Below are 21,520 nucleotides of genomic sequence, written 5' to 3'. Positions count from 1 at the left end.
TAAATAATCGTATGCCAGAAATAAATGTAACCTTTAATGTTTGCATGCTTTAATGTTTGCATGCTAAGAATGGCAAAATCATCGTTGCCACATTAGTGGAGGCTTCACACATACGCCGTTCCATTATTATAAACTGTTTCCATGAATTCTAGTTGTCATAGTAATGCAATAATGATTAAAATTAAAATTCTTTCCTTTTATTTATTTTGGATATATACTTCCAATACATAGCCTAATTTCACCAATTTGTCAACGTTTTGTGTGTAGTCTTATACCCAGTTTTGGAGGGTCAACACATACCGAATGGCAACAGAGAGAGAGAGAAAGGAAGGCGGAGGAACGAAGAAGAAAGGGATGGCGGTGGAGGGGGGGGGGGTGGGGTGGGGGGAGAGGGTAGGTGGAGCTTTATACGCGTGTTCGTATCCATTTCTGCATAATGGAGTTTTTGTCTCTTGGTACAAGGACAAGTGTCGTTATTCTTTACGATTAGTGATTCACGATACCCTTATAAATTACGGCACTGGGTGTAATGCACTATAGCAAAATCTCGTTCTGTTTACGAGTGTTCGTTACAGAAATAGGTATTGCCCAAAAACGTGCTTGCACTGTCTCTGAAACCCATAGTAGACATGCTGCTTAGTGTCAATCACGTTTTTATAACCAAGTATTTTTTACAAGCTAGCTATTGAATAAATTTGTATTTTTCTCAGTCAAAACAATATGCCCCTCATTGCTAACTTTCCTCTTTTAACGATTTCTGGTCATTGCAAATTCGGCCCCATAATTTCTTATGGTGCGAAAACAGACAGAGGCCCACTGGACCGAAAACGATTGCGTCACACTACGGCGATAATCCAGCAGTAAAACATCTTCATATATCCAAAAAGTAAATAATAAAGATATATATGCGCATTACGATTATAACAATTACATGTATAGCTGATAACAATCTGCACGAATAACTGGTAAACTGTTCTGCAATGACAGTTGAGTATAGCAATTATTTACAATAGGTACGAAAGTCAGATGTCGTGACGTCATAATACAGAACTTGAAAGAACGTTCTAATAAGTTCAGAAAAATAATTACTTAAATTTGAGTCAGAGAGTTACTTTTTCAATAACGAATATTTTCAAATTAATCATCATAAATATGTAAAATATTGATGTTTTACTACCATTATTTAAAAATTAAAATTAGCCAAGAAGCCACGCTTCTCGTCATTTGTCTACCCCGCAACAGCTGTTTACGCCTGGCTTGTTGTTGATGAGAAATCGTGTTTCGATTGTTGTGCATAAAAGTGCTCCAGCGTCTGTGGGTACAAGTGGTGTGCGGATTTATCACAGGAAATGGTTAGTTTATTGACACAAGCTACTCCGTAAACATCGAGATGGCGTCAATCTTCGAAACATTTTTAGTTGTAAGTAAAAATTCTAAAGCGTTTTGGTGAGATTTCCACTGCCGTGGGCGCCATTTTCAGTACCCTCTGTTTAAATCTGTTTAAATCTTAAAATTTGGCCTTAATTTCTAACTTTGGGGAAAATACTTACTTCGAAAGGAGAGTAGAGGTCTTTAGCTCCGTTTCTCACCAACAACAAGTCGCGACTGATGCCCATCTCGGGTGTCAGGACGCGTTATAATGTAAGTACTTTTTCGGAGGGTGGCTTGCACTGATGGTAGCTGGCCTGCGTGGCCTGCTTTGATGTTTTACCCTAATTGTTTGTTTGTATGGCGTTTATACGTTGCATGGAACCACTGGTTATTCATAAAAGAGACCCACGGCTTCACGTCACCTCCGAACCACGTTGAGTGAAGCATTCCATTCAAAGATTGAATCTTATCTTTGAAATGGTAGCTATACTTCATGATGAAAGTGTTGTTTCACTAACAGTGGAAAAAGTGGTATTTTCGAGTGAAATGGTCACCATTCGGTAGTTTGCCCCGATGGATTGGCTAGTTTCTTCCCGCCAAGCCAATCATTCCTTCAGTGGGAAGACGTTCTTGAGAGAAACCTAGTAGCTTTCTGGATTGACTAACTGCCTACCTCAAAAGGGATGGAAAACAATTAGGAGTTTATGCCACCACGGGCTGCAACCACCCAATAGAATACCGGTTCGACGTGTTTCATGAGTTAGGGGTCCAACGATTACTCTATGCCCAGCATCGATTTTTCAAGTGCAAAAATTTTAAAACTGAAATTAACATAATCACAAGCCTTAAAAGATGGCTAAAATAAATAGTTGCCAAATTCCCTGTAACCAGCGTTTGGTCCTGTAGCGAACCTACCCTACCATAGGCTACACACCCTACCGTTGCGTTACGACCAAGTAACTTTTGACAAATTTTCATGTATATTATATACGTTGCACCATCAGCAACGTAATCTTCAAATACGATAAACCATAATTACTATAAGAAAACTTACACACGGTTCTAACTATACCCAAGTAGAGGTATGGCGGATCACACGTTAGCCAGTCACACTGTCAGGAACAAATATCCCAGAAAACATATTCAAGCTAACATTTTCCTGCGCTATATTTACAAAGAAACTTAACTCCACCTCTAGTTTCATAACCTGGAGTACCGCTGACCACGGAACACACAATAAACCACGGAATAATAAGAATTCGGCTGCTTACCTCGTCATCTTGACGTTGTGCCTTCCACAGGGTACGAAATGTAATAGGGACGATTTCTACCGATCCCCGGAGAAAAAAAAGGGGGGGGACTCCCGGCCGGCGGGTTGTCGTTTAGTTTACGACAGAAATGTCTAAAGTTGGAATATAAGTTTCATAGAATTTTAATATAAAAAACTCAAATAATAAAATTTTAAATATGAAAAATATGTATAAACAAAATTTAATTATTTTCACAAAAATTTTACCGGAATTGAGTCAGTTATTCCTAATTGAAGTTAAAGGCGGGAAATTAAATATCCTACATCTTCCGTGCTGCATACTTTATAATGACGGTGTCGAGAAACTGTTGGGATGGGGATGGTGGGGTAAACTGAAAATATGATTAAACTTTGTGTTAAAAAAGAAATAGAAAAAAGGCTTAAAGAGTGAAGAAGAAAACCGACTGGAACCGGATATAACCAAGTGTTGATCTGTCACGAATGTTGATCGATAACCCGTTCTTTATTATTGTTATTATGAAAAATAATCACATCGTGAATGAAGATTATGCTAATGATATCCCGTTTATGATCGAAGCGGCATCGATCGTTCCTTTATCATAAACTCATAATTCCGATTTTTGGAAGATCTAGTCAGTGAGTCGTTCGTTAACAGCCAGTCTTCGGTTCACTTGATTACACTTACAGTAGGTTTCTCAAATCTCAACCCAACTGGTTCATATGCCGATAGTGCCCTATACGCATGCATGCAGACATTCAAAGAATCTTAAGACGGATACCACATTAACTGTCAAAACCAACTGCTGTATAGCACTTAAAAAATAAGACAGTCCTGATATTTAGCTGTAAACTGCCATAAAATCATGGGGTTGCATTAAATACCAACATTTAAAGTGCTCAGATACCGTGAAACCACCGGTAGGCAGTTTTGTAGACACCATTTGTTGTTTGTGGTATGTTTAGCAAATCTCTTGTATACGTTATACCCGGATAACTCAAAACGCATTACTTAAAATGATATAAGCAATGAGGGCAAATTACAATAGAGTATTGCACCTGAGTTACAGACTTTAGCATAATATAGAACATAATACTAATGGTATTCACCTCAATGTCTCCTTAACCAGGGATGCGCACATAGGGAGGGCTGCAGGGGCTCAAGCCCCTGCCCTTTGCCCTCTGTGAGTAAAAAAGTGCCCTTCTGAATAAAAAAGAAAAAAAAGGAGAAGAAAGAGGAGAGAGACAAAAAGAAAATAGAGACAGAAATAAAATAAAATTGAGCAATATGCATTTTTTATTGTAATATGTAGCATAATTCTATAACTGCCATATGCACTATACATAGGCTATAGCCCAAGTTCCCAACACACTGTAGTACAACCTCTGGCACTTTGGGGAAGGGTGTGAAACTAAGGGTCATCAAGTCAAGGCTAAGGAGTTTCTACAAGCAGGAGAGATTGTCAGATCTGGCGATGCTAAGCGTGGAGAAGGACCAGTTGATGAAAGTGAAGTCATCAATAGTTTTAAATGCATGGCAGACAGAAGACTACTTCTGTAAATTGAGATTCGGTTTGCTACTAATATAAACTTGCTTCGTGATACTAATTTTATTGTAAGACATTTAGTACTGATTATAATAGGAATACTTTGCATAACCTATGTGCCAGACACTGGGTACTACGTTGAATTAACATTTAGTTTATTGATACCTTCTACCTAACACTGATGTACCTTGCATTTGGTAGCAATAAACATTTTCAGAGTATGTTCTAGTGTTGTGCTCTTAATATTTTTGAGAGCACCGGCCTTTCATATAGTCTCTGCATGTCCCTGTCCTAAACATTTACTTAAATGGCACCTACTCTTTAACACTGGTTAGATTATAATTCATTCAAAATAAATTTCTACTTCATTGTGGGATCAAACTCATGCTTTCAACTGAAAGGCAAGTCTTCATAGACAGAATGTGAATTTTTAATCTATTTGATACATGTCATGCAAGCAGGTCTTCCAAATGCTCAGAACATAGGCTTACCAACCCTCCCATATTCGCAGGGATTCTCTGGTAACCAGCAAATTGAACAGGGGATTAGTGGGACTGTGAATTTTTTATCATTAATGTTTAATGAGTAAGTGTTTAGCAAATGTCTAAGGTTTAGTGAGTAAGTGTTTAGTGAATGTTTAGTATGTTTAATGAGTGTTCAGGGTGCGGCAGGATCACAAGCGAAACAGCAAGATCTCATCCACTTACTTTGACCGTTCCGACTGATGAACTTCCCCTCTGCCACACTTTCCTCTTCACGTTACTAATTACATGGAGGACAATTGGCTTGCCAAAATACAGAACACACAAAACACAAACACATGTACTCAGGGCTAGACACTGTGCCGTCCGCTGGATACAGTCATTGAGACACAACAACTCAAAAAACAACACCCCCAATAACTACACAAACAAATACCAACAGCTCGAAAACAACACGACAAATCATACACCAACTCAAAACCAGCACAATAAACCACAACCACCAACACTGTCTCCACAAGACAACTCACAAAACCACCAAAATGCAAAATCAAGTACAACAAACTTCTTCAGCTCAACAACCACCAGACAGACACATGCACAAGAACCATACAATATCAATATCAATCAAGAAAACACACAATAACAACTGGCTACTTCTGACTGACCATCTTTACTGACTAAAGCCCCGTACACACTATGCATCATGCTCGCAGTGTTAAATGGATGCGTTGAAAAACGATTTTTTTCAACACGATGCTGCATCACCAACGGGTTGTTGGGGCCGAGCCATTTCATATTTCAATTTGATAATATTTCATTGCGCAGCTTAGTGTTGCACCAACATTCAGAGGGGAAGGATGTCCGGGCCAGTGTTGCCAAAGCGCGGAGAAACTACCAAAAGTGCGGAGAAGATTCGAGGGGGTGTCATTGAATGCAGAGCTGAGGTCTGCACTCCTCACGTATGCGGCGCTGTAGGTCCGCATATATATTTATGCTTTTAAAACTTTTTTCCTTTAATAAAAAATGATTGAAATGATATCATATTTTTGAAAATACTAATATTTTTGAAAAATGAGCCATTTTCACTAGTCTCTAGTGTTCACGCGCTAATATCAGTTAAGAACCGATTTTGACAACAGTAGATGACGTAAACCCAAACGTGATGTCTTACAATGCAGTCATTCTTTAGGTCCAGCAATCTTCAATTTGCCTTTGTAATTATATATATATATATATATATATATATATATATATATATATATATATATATAGGTTAGTAAAATTTGGTTAATTTGTGAATTAATCTTAGGATGGAGACCGACTTACATTAATGTAAACTTAGTCATGTTTAATGAGTTTTTATTTATTTATTTATTTTGAGAAAACAACAGCAAATATGTATTAGGCAATTGCATTAGTTGAAGTGATTCAACTGATTATAAACGAAGTTTCGATAACAGTATGCTAGTAAGTGGTGTATTATAATCGTGGATTTTCTTTATATTAATGTAGCTTACTGATAAAAAAAAGGACCAATTATGATGTGCACTTTCCATTTTTTTGAAACTCATAGCCCTGAATAGGGCATTCGTTTGGCTTAGGATTGCCACATGTTTACCATAAATCATGCATAATATGCTGTCCATTCTCTTGGGGAAATATCTCATTTAAAATATCCGGATCATAAAAGGTGGCATATAATAGACCTACATGTTTCATATCGTTTTTGTCAGTTTACAATGTTTATGACTTTGATTTTAAGTCTAGGCCTATGTTATAACATAGGTTATTTATTATCATTATTACTTCAGCAAACATTTTGATTTAACATACAGCATATTACCTAAAGTGACAAATGTGGCTTAATAAAGAAAAGAAAGAATAAACTACTTATGAATATCGAAGGATTTATGGAGCTTGTCAACTTACTCTGTGGGGAACGCAAAAAAATGAATGAAAAGCAACCAATTTTAGTAAGGAATTACATTTCAGTGGAGTTTTTTTGTAACTTCCCACGTTTTGCTGAAAACTTTATGAATAAATTTACTTGCCCGTGTTCACATAATTTGTAGCCTAATTTACGCATCAAATCATATATAGCAATCATAACTATAAAACAGTAATTATATATATATATATATATATATATATATATATATATATATATATAATATATATATATGTGTGTGTGTGTGTGTGTAAGGCCGGCCACACACGTGCAGTTTTAACTGACAGTTATAACTGTGCAGTTATAACTGACAGTTAAAACTGCACGTGTGTGGGTATTTCAGTTGCTCATTTCGTCAGTTCAACAAAACTGTACAGTTAAACTGAGACAAATGCAATGTTCCATATTTTTAACTGAAAGGAGTAACTGAACTGAGCGTGTGTGGGGGGATTCGTAACTGTACAGTTCTCAATTTCTCATTTCTACAGGTGGTAGCGGTGAGTGCAGTTTGTTGAGATAGCACGTAAACAAAGCGAAAGCAACTTTTGGTACAGTTCCAGTCATGTGCAAATAATTGAGAAAATCAATTGGTTCTTCACTTAATTCCTTTAATAATTTAATATCAGAACATTGATTTCGCCTCAGTAACCACTTTTTGCACCACTGTTTACGCTTTTTAGTTTTATTTTATCTATTTGTTTGTAGCATTACAAAGAATACATCGAGAGCACAAGATCGTACTTCTCGGAATCCATGGTAAAAACTGAGGGATTGAACTGTGTGTGTGTGTGTGCATTTCATTTTTAACTGACGTCAGTTTAAACTGTGTCAGTTATAACTGCACAGTCATAACTGTCAGTTATAACTGCACGTGTATGGCCGGCATAATAAATCATCTTCAAAACTGAATTCCGCGTACCTCGTTCGATTCTAAAATTTACTATCATTAAAGTTACGTAATTTTTCAAAAGATATGAAGCAACTGAATTCCGGAAAGGGGAAAATCTAACTCAAAAAGGTTTAATTAGTAAACCCAACTCATATACTGGTAAAGATACGGTTAATATAATATAACCAGGGTGACTATTTCGTCTAGCTAGTGTAGCAAAATAACATTGCTTGGCAATTAACACTACACCTCCCGGTGCGGAGCTAGTTTCTTGGTGATGTGCGGAGTTCGCGGCAACCCTGATTATTGTCCGCTCACTACCACCCGATAAACCCCTTGAGAGGACAAGGACCAACACTAAATTTTATTAAGTTACTGAAGGAACACCCATCTGTTTGGAACATCAAATGCAAGCATTACTAGATGAGAAACATCAGGAGTGCAAGCTTGGAAACCATAAAATCAGAGTTATCGAGCTTTGTAGTGTACATTGTGGAATGAAGACATTACTAAAAAGCTGCACACCCTGAAGACACAATTCTACAGGGAAATGTCTGCAATCAAAGCATCACAGAAGTCTGGAGCTCCGAAGTTATGGTGTTTTGATGAGCTGCATTTCCTGTAATAAAAAAAAATATTAGTGTACTTTGTACCTACATTTGAACCTTACTTTCAAATAATCCTCCCTAAGGACATTATAGATGGCTTCACAGGTTTCGGGGATGATTAGACCGAGGCTCTGTTTTGAAATCCTGGTTGATTATTGGAGGCTTGCATACGATCCTCCAGCTGCAAGAACGAGCTCCTGTTGATATGCTGTCTCGAAAGCTGGTGTCCTGCTTACAAACATAATTTCTGGTTTCAATTTTGTTTTTTTTCCAACAATTTATAAATGCAGGGATTGGCATCCTTTTGTAATTTTCAGTCTGTTGGATTTTCGACTTGTAGCTCCAAAAATATTTCATTGAAGCTTCCCTTGAGAGGTCGCCGAGAAAGCCATTGCTTACACCACAAGGTTGTACGTTTCTTCCTCAAAAGTTTCTTTTTTGCACAATAGTCTCCTGGCAAAGTACATCATTGGCAGGCATCCTGGCTTGATGAAAGCTGAACTACAACTGAGCAGCTCGTGCGCGAAAACAAGTGAGCAGTATTGCAGTATAGTTTGGCCGCTATTAATTTTTTTTCAACACCACTACTGCATCACATGGCTGATACGTGATGGCATAGTGTGTACCAGGATTTACTCCTTGACTCTCCTTGACAGACTCTCACCATAGACTGCTTCAGTGACCGCTCACAGACAACTCAGACACTTACGCCCGCCATCAAACCACTCTTTATTATCCATCTACCAGTTACAATCTTTCTCTCTCTCGATCGCTTGCCATCATACAGCAACACCAAACACAAAACACGACATATCAAACATGCAAAAACATTTAAACTCTCAACCCAACAATGCTCTCACTTACTCTCTCGCTCTCTCTCTCTCTCTCCCGCAACCCTCGAAGACATTGTCAAATGTAACTACCATTATCACTCCTCCATATTACTCCCCCGTTACATTTGACAACGTCTCCTTACACATACAACACCCACACTAAATTGCTTTCCGCATCACCCAAGGATGCTCGGATGCAGGCAACACCAAACATGAAACACGACATATCAAACATATGAAAACATTTAAACTCTCAACCCAACAATGCTCTCACTTACTCTCTTGCTCTCTCTCTCTCTCCTGCAACCCTCGAAGACATTGTCAAATGTAACTACCATTATCACTCCTCCATATTACCTCCCCAGTTACATTTGACAACGTCTCCTTACACTCGCAACACCCACACACTAAATTACATTCTGCAACAACCGACGATGCTAGGATACAGGCCCCCTGGATCTTCTTATTCTAAACCACTTTCATTCAAATTTCCATTATCTCCCTCATTACTATCCTCCCAAATCTCATTCACTACTTCATCGACATCTTCTAGCTCTTGTCCCAATATCTCCCTTATTTCTGCTACTGAACTACTCAGTTCATCCATACTTCTGTCAAACTCTTGCAAAGATTTATCTATACTATCAACTACCTCTTTACTACTCGGTTTCCTTCCCACTGAAGTCTCACTTATCCCAGTTAATTCAAACCCACTTACACTATAAGCATCATTTATTCCCTCAAAGTCATCTGTATTACATGCTTTATCAACTGTATGCACCCTAACACTAACACCCTTATCATGCCGTTCATGCTTCTTCCTTCCACTCCTGTTCTACACATTCTACTGCTTTCTTCCTTACTCAACCAACACTAACTGTCGATCTCCCAGACCCATTTGTTCACTGATACTCGGCTCATACTTATTCACCCTCAGCCATTCACTCATCGCATCCTCCCGAACATAGTGTTATGTCCTTCCACTTATGGAGCTGGTTATGGTGTGCCCTAACCTCATCCATCCTCCCAGCTACTTGCAATTTCCCATAAACATAACTCAATCCATTCGGTCTCACTTCCAAAATCTAGAAAGGCCCTTCAAATTTCTCCTTTGCCTTATTCACATTCATTCTCCCTATCTCAACCACCTCTTTTAACACTTTATCACTAATCTTAGAACTTTCAAACCTTTCACTCGCTTTCTTCCACAAATCCCAATCACTCTCTGACAGACCCAACTGCGGCCCAATAATCCTTTCAAAATTTAACATATATTTACAAGGAGACATACCTATACTCCTCTGCAGTGTGGCATTATATACTCACACTGCACATCCTACATACATATCCCAAGAGGACACGTGGGGATGATTGTGATGGTGGATCACATAAGAAAATTTGTCTATTTGGTTCCCACCAAAGATAAGAGGAGTGAAACTGTTGGGCGAATGGTGGGTCAAGTGATGTTTCCTGTGTGTGTGTGTAAGCCAGCAAAAATGTTGAGTGATAATGGGCCTGAGTTTGAGGGATAGGAATTTTAAGAAATGTTGAAAGAATGGGGTGTTGTGCACGTGTATTCTACTCCATATATGCCCAGTGTGAATGGTTTACTTTACCTTAAAGGACTGTTAGAACAATGACTGAAATTTTGCAAACTCAGGCCCATTATCACTCAACATTTTTGCTGGCTTACACACACACACAGGAAACATCACTTGACCCACCATTCGCCCAACAGTTTCACTCCTCTTATCTTTGATGGGAACCAAATAGACAAATTTTCTTATGTGATCCACCATCACAATTATCCCCACGTGTTCTCTTGTAGTCCTCGGCGAAGAAAAACAATCAATTACATGCATTTCAAACGGCTCTTTCATCTGCAATCGCAGCACAGGCAGACTCGCATGCACACTCTGATACTTCCCCCTCTGACAGTCTTCACATGCGTCAGCTATATCTATATAAATCTTATTTAACCCAGGCGCATACAATCTCTCTCATGCATTCCCATAATTTATTTTTTCCCATATGCCCAAACCAATCATGCACCAACAAACACACACTCACAACTGACTCAACAGATAACACCGGTACATACACTTCCCTGTCATACATCCCTTCATGATGCAAAAAGTACACTATGTTTTTGCACACGACAAACCGTTTAGCAACCCTCTTCTATATATCCAACTCACATGGCCAATCTTCCACACGTACTCCTCTCAAAACACATTGTCACAATATACTTATCTCCAAGCACTTATCATGCATTTCCTCAATCTCTTCCTCTCTCAATAAATCATTCTCACTTCTAGCAATATCAATCATACCCACACAGTTCGCTACAATACATTACTATTTTGAATCCTAGCTATTTTGTTATCCCCCATTTCTAAGAATCCCATTTCCTATATCTATGCCTACCTCATGCATCCTCAACAAATCTATCCCCTATCAAAAAGCAAGCTGGCATATCGTTTTCTCCCATAGTTATAAAGTTATGTGTTGCTTCAAGATCTCCTAACCTAACCTTTAACTGTACATCTTCCCATATTAAAACACTTCCTTGTCCCAACCCATGTATTCTTACACTTGTGCACTGCCTTGTCACTTCCAAATCGCATCTCTCAAGTTCACTTACTACTGACCCACTCACTAAGGATTGTGCCCCCGTGTCCACTAAACTACAGTACTCACTATCATTTATCCTGACAAACGTCATTTGCCCTTGAGCCCCATGCATACACACATTCACTGTTACGTCCACCTGGTTATCCATATTGCAATCATCCTCACCACATTCATCCTCAGTTATCTCCCCACTACTGTACTTCTGATTCAAAACCCCTTCACAGTCCCTTTTCCTAATCAACCAATTACAACCATGTTCGCCACACTGAATCATCAAAATCCCATGCTCACTACTTGTACTTACCCTCCTCGATACTCAACTGGTCTGTCCAATCCAAAATACAAAAAACTTTTATTCCAAACAACTCAGATACTGCTGACAACAATTTATGCAATATTTCCTCTTCCCCAACCTTGTTCCTTCCTCATATATGCCACTTCCTTCTGCACATCCCTCATCAACTTCACTTTCACCTTATTCGCCACTACCGGGTGCCTCTTCAATCAGAACCTTTTTACCTTCCAAGTCTTTCAAAGCTGAAAGTAAACATTGCACACACTCTATCATCCCCTTCAAACCTCTCTTTTACAACTAAACCCTCAGGTACCATATTCGGATCCCAATCACTTTTCACGATACCGTTGCCCTTACCATGCATCCTAGACAACATATCAGCAATCACATTTTTACTCCCTGGCTCATATTCTAATCTAAAATCAAACTCCCTCAAATCTTCAATCGTCCATGCTATCCTAGTATAAGGACGGCATTTCTGCTGAAATGTCCGTCCTTCCATTGTACATACCTTCTTATACACACACACACACACACACACACACACACACATATATAGTATATAATATAGTATATAATATATATATATAATATATATGTATATATATATGTAACTATAACTATATATATAATATATATAACTTTATATATATATATATATATATATATATATACACATATAATATATATATATATATATATGTATATATATATATATATATACATAATATACTATATCTAGATAATAGAGATATATATATACATATATATTGTATAGTATATACATATAATATCCTGTATATATATACATATATATGTATATATATGTATATAATAGAATATATATATATATAATAGATACTATATATAAGTACATATATATGTATATAAATAATATAATATATAGATATAATAATATCTATATATATATTATATATATATATATATAACTATATATATTACCTATCTATGTAATATAAACATACATATATATATATATATATATCGGTCTATTATATATATATTATATATATATATTTATGTATATATATTTGAGTTACCTATCTATGTATATATATCTATATACTATATCTCATCTCTATATCTATATAGTATATATATATATACATATGTGTGTGTGTGTGTGTTGTGTGTGTGTATAAGAAGGTATGTACAATGGCAAGGACGGACATTATATATATATATATATATATATATATATATATATATATATATATATATATATATATATACACACACACAAAATATGGAGCAGTTTGAGGCCTTTCTTCTGCCATATATATATATCATCAAAATATGTATCCTGTATGCTTAATTATATGTATATTTGTATTTGCGAGAAAGCACAATCACAGCGGGACTCTGTCTCCTTTTGTATGTGTGTGTGACGGACACTATGTTTCCATCTGCACAGCCTCCTTATATGTATCTGCTTCTGATTAATAAACCAATACAGGTCTCTTGATGTCTCTATTCGATCCTTGCAACAGGTGACCTCCGGATTAGGAAAGGCAGCAGTTTGGCCGCTCCCGCCAGAAAACAATTAATGGACTCAAAACGATGCCTCAGTCTTGGTTTTCTGGTGCTCCTACCCACATTCGACCAAATGCCATTAGCTGACTGAAAATGGCATAACCGGTACATGAGTGTTTTGGCATTCCTCTCATGGTTTGGTCCGCAAATTAATGACTCACGTCAACCGTAGGTCAAAAACACCATTAGTGGACTAAATACGGCGCTCACTCATTTTGGTGTTTGTGAGATGACAAACATAGAGAACTCGGGTGTGCCACAGAAGCTCCACACCGTGTCCTTGCAAGCTGCAGCCACACACCCACTACTTCACCCCCGCCCCCCCCCCCCCCCCCCCCCCCCCCCCTCCATCGAACTGCCGCCCTTCTCCCAGCAGAACTTAATATTTCTGGCTCCAGCAAACTGAGATCCAGTTCAGACTCTATGGTATCACAGAGGAGGGAGGGGATCAAGGCCTCCGACTTTGATCGCAGCAGCTCTCCCGGAGGTTTTTCAAATGTTTCGTTGCCATGGATGGATGCCCAACCCGAAGCGCTGCCCTTTAAATGACCTGAAAAAGGTTTTCTCACTCCCCATCCCCGAGAGAGCCGCCCACATCTTCGACCTGGTTGACACAGACCCAAGAGACGTCTGGGACAAGCTCCAGGGCCTGATGCTACTGCCAGAGAGGGATCCGCAGGGATGTAGGAAGAAAGTCAGCCTTCCCAAAGAACTTTTCTCTCCGCCCAGCTACCCCCAGAAGTGAAGGGGTTTTCAGATTTTGGAAACCGAAGAGATGGAGATGGAGGTCTTGGTGGAGAGGGCGCATAAGCTATTCGTCGCCACCAGGCCACGAAGCTCGCTACACCCACCCTCAGCTACCGCTCCGCCTGCAGCAGGAGGACCCCGGTAGTAGTATCGTCTTTCATACCAATCGTCCTAAACTGGTTGCATTCCGTCATCCAGGGTTCTCTATTATGTCACAGAAAGCCAAATCACTGTTTTACTGGCCTACAATGCTTACAGATATAAAAAGCACATAACTAATTGTAACACGTGTCATGGAAACAAGGTACACACTTAGACACCTGTCAGTCTTAGGGCCTATCACGTGCCAAATCAATCCTTGAAAGAATACACGTAGATTTATTAACAGAGTTACGAGTCTGACAGAGGAAATAAACACTTCTTGGTGTTAATAGTTCCCTTGACACGTTATATAGAATTAATAGCACTAAAAAAAAAAACACCGCAATTGAGTGCGCTAGGAATATCATGAGTGCTACATCAGTAAACATGGAATTCAACACATGATAATCTCTGACTCGGGTGGTGTAAATCAATAATAATCTTGTGTGAATTCCTTTCCATTAAGAAAACCATTACCATATTTTATCACCCAGAGTCAATCGGTTTGGTAGAACGGATAAATAAGAAAGTGTCAATGTCTTACGAGTTACAACTCGTGATATTGGATCCGAACTGGATTATACTGGTTCTCGCGTTTTAAATACCTTTACCATTCATATCTTGTATCTATAGAAATGATACCGCAAGTAGCCTTATATGGTATACCGCTAGAACACTTTTACACATATTCAAGCCAACCATTAATTTATCAAATATAAAAAAAGAATAAATAAATAAATAAATAAAAAGTATGGATACAAGTGGAGTCGATATAATACACTCCGTAAGAAGTTGGGAGGGTTACAAATTATATATATATATATATAGATATATATATATATATATATATATATAGTATATATATTAGATAATATATCTATCATCTATAACGGAATCCATCGATAAAATCAATATGCAAAACGTAACCATAGGTTAATAAAATATCCAAATTTATATGCGTAAAGATTTGAACGCTTTAGTTTAGTAGTCCATTCAGTATTCGAGGGATATTAATGACAAATAAGCTAAAAGTTCAAACCACATATCAAAACCTACTGACATATTCGTCTGTCCCGGTATTTATATTCGTAGTCAATAAAAAAAAATAATAATAAATAAAAGAGATTTTAAAGTCAGGAAGTCTAGAAGTGAAAATGTATATCTATGTGAATAATCTTATACAGGGTAAATAGTATATATAAAATTTTTATGGAAACCCGGAAAATTTTCATTAGTTTGAATAAGGAATATCTAATTAAACATAATTACATTTATTTTACAATCATGCAGATTTCCAACATGAAACTAATATATTGTTCAATTTTGGTACTGTTTTTTTTTCAGACATTCTTCTCATGTGGGTGGAGTATTAAAACAAAAAATATCATTTGGAAGTACTAAAGTCGTATTATTACAGCAAGTACGTAACTCTTAGGCCAGGTGATGAGGTCATCAGTCCTGAAGGTGCCTGGGCGCTTTTGCCGAATCATCATTGTTCCTTTTAACCTCAATAAACCGCTTGCAAAGCAGGTTGGCTGGAGAGAGGAGTGCTTAGCACGAACTTCTCATGGGCAACGCAGGTCGTTAGGTACAAGTGTCTTATCGCATTGCAATGCAAGCTAGTTAAGGAATCGCAATCGTTTTAAAAATTAATGACAAAATAAGCAAACAGAATTTCTATAACATCAATGAATTAATTTTTTTCTGAACCTCATAGAGTTAATAAATCAGCTTATGACATAGGAAACGGACACTTAGAAGCATCAAGTCATAGGTATGAAAATATTTCTGCAAACACTAGCAGATTACAATTCAAGTAAATCGATTCATGGAAAATGTTACATTTTCTTGAAAAACCCAGTTTATATAGAAATTAGTTACATAGTGGGTTCTTTCGTTGTGTAATGATGGAAATCATCCATTTAGCATTTATGACAGTACTCATGGAAATTGGTGGACTGGAAAACTGAATTGGTTTTCATCTTATCAAGATGTTAAGTTAGCCACTCGAAGTTGAGATTGTCTATGATCGAGTGTATGTACGTAAGTACGTAACTGTAACAAGTGCGCAGTTGCAAAAGCTAAAATCTCTCTGTTCGAGACGAGTACGCAACGCTGAGGGGAAACGAATGTCTCTCCCCTTATATTCATTTGAAATGACGTATTTCTCCCTTGTAAAAGGTATGCACTTGTCGTAGTTTATAATGTATATGTTGCCATAACATTTGGTAGTGTTTCTTTATACTTTTACTTTGATATAACTGCCAATTGCCAAGAATTGTAATGGTACTGTTACGTAAGTTGCACCATGTTGAGTCTGCATGTTGTTGCAATTGTACCATCAATTAAATGTAGGCTAAGATGTGAATTAGTCTTCCATAGTTTATGAAAATGTCAATTCTAGAGTAAATTCCACCATGTTATGCATATAAAGTCAGGCTAACTGTGATGTGTAACAGTAAAGTTAGGCATGGGTAGCATAGCCTAAAGGCTAACGAATGCATGCTCTTTGGCACGAGATTGCCATCCTAAATGAACTGTTTGTATTACAGGGAACCAGTATAGGGGTCCTGTGTAAGAACCAGTATAGGGGTCCTGTGTAAGAACCAGTATAGGGGTCCTGTGTAAGAACCAGTATAGGGATCGGTGTTGGTTCTAACTGGTATTGAAGGAGTACAGCTAGGAATAAGCTACTTTTACAATGTATCCACCTACTGTTAAGAAGAAATATTATTAAAAAAAACCCGGGAGCCAGCCTTTCCCTCAACCCTTATTACAACAATGAAGATTCGACCGTCTCCGACGTCAAGTACCGGTTCCAGCTAAGGATAGGCCAAGAAGTATAGTAGCCTAGGCCTATGAGGTACCTTTATATTAGCCTATGGTTTGAAGTGTTTTGTATAGGCTAGTCTGAGTTAATTGTCCTAAAGTGTATGGTAGCCTCCGAATGTCTAAGTCAGGACAATTGACACATCAGTACTGTATACATATGCAGTATAGTAAATACATGAGTCATAAGGATATCACATTAAGAGAGATTTATACCATTACATATGGTGACAGCGGTGAAGGATGTATTTATCTGTTATAGATAGGTACATCCAACCTCACGTCCTAAAGTTGGTCATGAAACCCTTATTTCTGTACTTATTTTCAGGTATTATAGCCTAACCCTGTGAGTATGCCTATGTCACTCTTGCTTAGGTACTGTTAGCCTATTGTATTGTAGCCTATGTTGATTATTTTACCTGTGTTCCTTGTATAACATAGCCTGCAAAATGGAGGGTGATATAGAGAGAGAAGACTTTTATGATAATTTGTTGTCTGCCATGGACACTCAAGGTTGTCAAATGCAGCAGTTGTGTGATCAGCTTATTGACATGAAAAGGGAAATAGCTAATTTATCAATCTCTACACCTGTCACTTCCACACCATCCAATCCTAACAGGGCTAATAGTTCAGACATTAACCCATTTGTCACATTAGACAGAGCAGACATAACAATGACACCACACAATAACCCAGCTTCACTATTGACACACAATTTATCAAATAATAGTACACAGCCAGTAATACCCGTAATCCATTTCAGGGAAAGTAACACAGTCAATAACCCCTTCGTTCCAGTAGGTAACCTGAATAACCCTATTGATAATCATTCTAAGGGATTTGTATTAGAAACCTAAGGATATTTTGATGTTGAAATTGTCAGAATTACAAGGTGAACTGATAATAGATTGCTAGATTTTTTAGTCAAGTAGAATTCTGTGTTTCTGCAGATACTGATAGAATCCAAGTAGCACTTACCAGAGTGGAACAAGAAATTGCAACTCTATTAAACTGCTTGAAAATGGTAAAAAGGGGAAATAACATATCTTGGAGTCAGTTTAAGGACATACTGATCACCACTTTGCTTGTTCAGCCAATATTACGCAGGCTTGGCAGGAAAATTGAGATGGAACGTTACAGTATAGACGAAGCCCCTAGAGCATTTGTTAACAGAATGAATGTAATGTTGCTGCTTTTGAAAATGAAATTTCCTAAGGATTCCCTTCCCAAAGCTGACAGTCTTGTGAAAAGAAACTGTATAGAGGACTTAGCAGTACATCCCAGGAAAGACTCAAGGATTTCCTGGATGATAGGATACCCTTAGAAAGATTCATTGAATTTGTGGAATATGAGTATCATCTAGCTACCATAAGTGGGGATGTTACCCAACGTAAAGTTTTTCCTATTAATAATTGCAATTCCCAACCACAGCCTGTAGTAAATAGTAATGCAATACAACCACAGAATTGCAAGATCTGAAGAAGCAAATTAGTGATTTGTCTAACAAATTAAAGAAGTTTAGTAGGAATAAAGAAAACAATCAGTACTGTGCTTACTGTAAGGTCAGAGAGATCACAAACTTTCTGAATGTCCACGTAACCCTCCAAAAGGTGTTTGTTTTGATTGTCACAAACCAAATTGTAAAAGAGGTTCAGCAAAATGTCCAGGGCAGGTTAAGAATGAATGACTAAGCCCAAGTGTCAGGTCTCCTTCTATCAATTTGATGATAACAATGTAATGTGTTGTGCCTTAATTGATATGGGTAGTGAAGTATGTATAGCACAGAAGAAACTCATAGAAACTTTAGGTTTACAGTGTAATCAAATGAGAAATATACCACAACTTACTGGAGTTACTCAACATGTTCTCCCTGTTCTTGGTACAGTGTATTTGGATGTTCACATTGGTTCCAGGGTGGTTACCCATTTGTTTTCTGTTGTGCCTGATGGTTATCTGGACACAGACTTATTGTTAGGAGCCGATTTGATTAGGTCTGCACCAATGACATGGGGATGATGCACATAAATTATTCTATTTGGGATAGCACATTTTATCAGTGAGGTTATCTGAAACCTAGACCATCTAATAAAAGGGTCAGGCAGATTAAAGCACTTCAACCTAATGTTCCTCATAAAGCTCAGGTTAGACTTAAAAGGAAACTTATTCTACCTCAGTATATAGCTGGTATTTATCCCTTACCTGTAGATGAAACCTCCTAACACATTGTTAGAATTTGTACCTGAAGTTAAGGAGTGTCAAACTCAGTCTGCACTATGCCTTAAGGTTAATGATGCTCAGGAAGTGTTTTTGCCACTTGTCAATAATACTAAAGCCAGGATGACAATGAAGGTTGGAACTCTATTAGGGTATTATAGGATAATCAGTGAGAAGACATTGATCAGCCAGTTCCAAAATGCAGGAAAACTAGAATTCAGAATGATTTAGTTCCTCCTAGTATTAATGTTCATATCAAGTCAGGAAATTACTAGAGAAAGAAAAGCTTAAGTATTTGCTTTCTCAGCAAGATAATTCCCATCTTACTGCTGATCAACAAGCAGAATTAAGTGACATGTTGGTTGCTAATAATTGAGTGTTCATCCTTGAAGAAAAAGAATTGGGAAAGTTCAAAGATGTACAAGCTCATATTGTACCTTTTACAAGGGAGAAATACGTCATTTCAAATGAATATAAGGGGAGAGACATTCGTTTCCCCTCAGCGTTGCCGTACTCGTCTCGAACAGAGAGATTTTAGCTTTTGCAACTGCGCACTTGGTTACAGTTACGTACTTACGTACATACACTCGATCATAGACAATCTCAACTTCGAGTGGCTAACTTAACATCTTGATAAGATGAAAACCAATTCAGTTTTCCAGTCCACCAATTTCCATGAGTACTGTCATAAATGCTAAATGGATGATTTCCATCATTACAGTTGCATCTCCTGCCTATTAAAGTTTAAAAATTAACCTCAGAGGATGCGCACGAGAAAATTGAATATGAACCTTTTGTTAGGGGCACATAGGATCGGATTTTATCACAGCTTAATTTCAGTAAGCGTAGAAAAATACAGAATCCTGATTAATATTCTCTTTGACTCTTATGTTGCCTAGCAATCTTACCAATAGCTCCATTTCCACTTCTTTGTCTAGTAACTTACTACCAGTAATATCGAATTTTCTTTGGGATTCGTATTGATATCTGTTTATTTTTCATAATTATGGATATTTTTACGGCCATCAGAGACCTGGATACGTTCACTCATTGTTATAATGCCATGGATAAAAAAGTTTGTACAGCTGACTCCTTTGAATTCCATAAAATATCAGCGAATTCATGTGGGTTAAGTCTGATTCTTAATGGCTTTCTCCCTTCCGTATTTGGATGTTGTCTGAATTTACTTTGCCTTGTGACAAGTATAATTTCACTTACAGGTTGATTAATGGAACCTGGTTACAGTACCCTGCAGTACGAGAGTTTCACATCGCAACTTCAAAAACCCGTTCGTCGCTGCGGACGACTACAATGTGAAGAGAATAAGCACCATCATAGGTGAACAAGCTTATTTCATGGACCTCTTGGACCGACACCCGTATCCCGTTGTTAATCTCGTTTTTAATGCGGAATGCTCCGACGGAATTGACTACAAAGGGACATACTTCCGACAATTACGACCGAAGAGGATATTCAACTCTACGTTCCTGGCGCAGGACTCGTGCTGGGGATGATTTTATTCATCGCGAACGTATTCGTATGGCATAGGATGCAGAGGAGAAGTATGGGCGCAAAATAGAACGTTGGACCCTGTCCAGGCAATTCCCCCTTGTTTTTAACCATTTGGAATTAGCCATTTCATTTGGCTATAGGTGGTTGTCTGGAACTGTGTAATGGACGAAAAGTTGTTCGAACGCTAGTTAAATGTGCAGTGGGTATCACCTCGGTCATGTATCTCATATATAAAGTATCAGTAAAGGAATCAGTATATGAATCAATATTTTATTTGAAGAATATAGAAGTTAATCAATGAATCGAAATATATCTGTGCGTGTACGCACTAGGAATCTATTTAAAGTGCACCTAGATTAATCACAGAAACTCTTGCTAAAATCAGGCCTGGGCCTGTTGTTTCTGTTCCAGTGGCCATTATTCTTATTATTATGAGGATGGGGAGTTCCATTCTGAGGAGTAGTGGCAGCTTGCTGATGAGGAGCCTCCTTTAAGAAGCACTGCTCCGTGGTGTGCCCTTGTTTATTGCAATGCCCACACACAGGTTTCTGTGGAGGATTACTGGAGCCACTGGGTTGACTGAGAGGTGGCAGGAGGAATGAGAGGGAGAACAGGGTGAATCTTCTTCTTCAGAGAACTCTGCAGC

At 37.8% G+C, this 21,520-nt stretch overlaps 1 protein-coding gene and 1 long non-coding RNA gene across 3 annotated transcripts in view; one reads left to right on the top strand and one right to left on the bottom strand.

The window, feature by feature from the left end:
• Positions 1-21,520, bottom strand: part of LOC135223658 (NEDD4 family-interacting protein 2-like) — a 160,720-nt gene that overhangs the window by 37,199 nt on the left and 102,001 nt on the right. The window lies entirely within an intron of this gene.
• The window catches only part of LOC135223657 (uncharacterized), a 5,800-nt gene continuing 708 nt past the window's right edge, over positions 16,429-21,520 (top strand). The window contains exons 1-4 of one of the 2 annotated variants that reach the window (XR_010316553.1): positions 16,429-16,500; positions 16,872-17,182; positions 20,583-21,073; positions 21,286-21,520. The exon at positions 21,286-21,520 is cut by the window's right edge and continues 708 nt beyond it. This is a non-coding gene — a long non-coding RNA (uncharacterized LOC135223657). Of the gene's footprint in view, positions 16,501-16,871; positions 17,183-20,582 lie in introns of both variants that reach the window. The other variant, XR_010316552.1, reaches the window with a different exon arrangement.

Source organism: Macrobrachium nipponense, chromosome 10 (genome assembly GCF_015104395.2).
Source record: "Macrobrachium nipponense isolate FS-2020 chromosome 10, ASM1510439v2, whole genome shotgun sequence".
NCBI lineage: Eukaryota > Metazoa > Arthropoda > Malacostraca > Decapoda > Palaemonidae > Macrobrachium > Macrobrachium nipponense.
Note: the sequence above shows the minus strand (reverse complement) of the source record. Positions and strands in the feature narration are given on the sequence as shown.